At 39.0% G+C, this 2,197-nt stretch overlaps 1 non-coding gene across 1 annotated transcript; it reads left to right on the forward strand.

Moving 5' to 3' along the window:
• The first annotated feature begins 308 nt into the window (after positions 1 to 308).
• LOC142460375 (U6 spliceosomal RNA) lies at positions 309 to 415 on the forward strand. Its single transcript, XR_012786587.1, has one exon. It is a non-coding gene; the product is annotated as a U6 spliceosomal RNA (small nuclear RNA).
• The last annotated feature ends 1,782 nt before the right edge of the window (positions 416 to 2,197 follow it).

Genomic DNA, 2,197 nt, shown 5'->3' on the forward strand with positions numbered 1-2,197 from the left:
AATAAAATTGTTCAAATCTCACTAATCAGAAAAATAATCCAAACTTTGAATTTCCATAAGACACCACTTTTCTAAAGCATCTGATAGGTCATTCTGTTTGGGTATGGAGGGAGTAGTGAGTAATCTCACAAATATAAAACTGGTAGAACCTCAACACATTTCATATGGATGTATTTATCAAGGAATAATAATTTTAAATTTATGCTACTGCTGTAGAAAAGTTGTGATACTTATACCAGTATCCTAAGACCAAAATATGAAGAAGAGTTTTGTATACTGATGTAAAAGTTTTTTAAAGATATATTTAAGTGCTCGCTTCAACAACACATATACTAAAATTGGAACGATACAGAGAAGATTAGCATGGCCCCTGTGCAAGGATGACACGCAAATTCGTGAAGCGTTCCATATTTTTAAAAAAAAAGATATATTTAAGTTTTTAAAAAGTACCTGTTGTTCTAACTTAGTGGTTCTCAACCTTCCTAATGATGTGACCCTTTTATGCTGTTCCTCATGTGGTGGTGACCCCCCAATCATAAAATCATTTTCCTTGCTACTTCATATCTGTAATTTTGCTATTGCTATGAATCGGATGACCCCTGTTGTGTTAGACAGGGTTCTCTAGAGAGACAAAACCAGATTGCTAGTAATTTTCTAGGTATTTATAAAGACAGATAGATATATAACACAAGAAATGAACTGTTGAATTATAAACAGATAGATATATAATACAAGAAATGAACAGTTAAATTATAAAGCAGTACAAATGGCTTAGTACAACTCACTCCCGTGAGACAGTTGTGAGACACTGGCAGTCCTTTAAGTCTTGAGGGCCGCCAGTTCCTCCTCTGTAGAGAGAGCTAGAGTATATAAGCACAGGCAGCAAGGCAGGTCACCAACCATCAGTCCCCAGCTCCAGAGATGTACATTCCAATCGTATGGTCTTAAAGGGACCTCCACTTACAGCGATGCAGTCCACCGCAAGGCGCCCCACAGGTTGTGTAGCCTGTAAATTGAGGCACAGAACAGGTAAGGCAGCCACACACTGGTCCAATGATCAAAGAGGAAGAGACGAGAAAGGCGAGGCTTGCCCAGCTACTTATCTCTCCGCCCTTCAATTAGCCACTTATCTCTCTGCCCTTCAATTAATCCCACTTGTGTTTGTAGACCAGGCTGGCACAATAAACTATCTCACCTGTGAAAGGGTCGTTCAACCCCTAAAGGGTTCGCATCATCACAACGTGTTGCAGAATAGAACTCTATAGAGTTTGCTTGACAGACATTGTGGAATCAAATCATCAGGCCATTTCTTCCACATTATATTGGGTGGCTTTGAATTTTCAACATTGAGGTTAGTCGTTTAACACAACTTGTGAAATTTTGTGTGTGGAAAGAGTTTTCTGGTCTGTGCAGAATGCATAACATTATAGGAAGGATATACTAGAAATATATTATCCTTGGTGTCTTAGGACATGTTTGCTCATATTACCCAGGGCCCATTCAAATGGCTGCTTTCTGGTTGGATGAGGACTCTCAATAATTGAACACCTATCATTCTATCTGATGTTAGTCCAGAAGGATGGTAGCTTGAAAGCATTTCATCATTTTACAAGTCCTCTCTGATCTCTCCCTATGAACAAATTCTCCTTCAATAATCCAAGGTATTGCCAGTTACCTGGGAATGCACTAAGTAATGCTGGGCATCCAAACACACTATAGCAAGAAGATTCCTGGCCCTTTGCTTAATTCATACTGGGCAGCTCCAGTTTTCTAAGTGACAATGGTGAAAAGGTCATTACTATTGTTCATGCTAAGAGCAACAAATGAGTGAGTGAGAGGGTTTGTCTGAATGGTGAAAATCTCATTCTGTAGGAAAGTTGACCAAGACAAAAATATCTCTGGAGTTATCAGGTCAGAGCGAATCCATACATCACCTCATCAGATTCTGGGGTCCGTTTTTGGTTGCCTGCTGGCTGATGAGCAATTAAAACTCAGTGTGGGTTCAGCAGTCTTCTGACGCTTTCACAGCCTGGAACTTATTTCTGTTTACTTCTATAAACTGTTGAAAATGCAGAGTAATACATCTCCCTTCCCTTTTACTAAAAAGTTACTGTTGTTCTATTTGGCAAACTCACATAGAGGAAGAGTCAAGTCCATTTGCTTGGAATAATGGTTTAAAACTAAGAATTAGCTCTAA

This window comes from Tenrec ecaudatus, chromosome 10, assembly GCF_050624435.1.
Source record: "Tenrec ecaudatus isolate mTenEca1 chromosome 10, mTenEca1.hap1, whole genome shotgun sequence".
Lineage (NCBI taxonomy): Eukaryota > Metazoa > Chordata > Mammalia > Afrosoricida > Tenrecidae > Tenrec > Tenrec ecaudatus.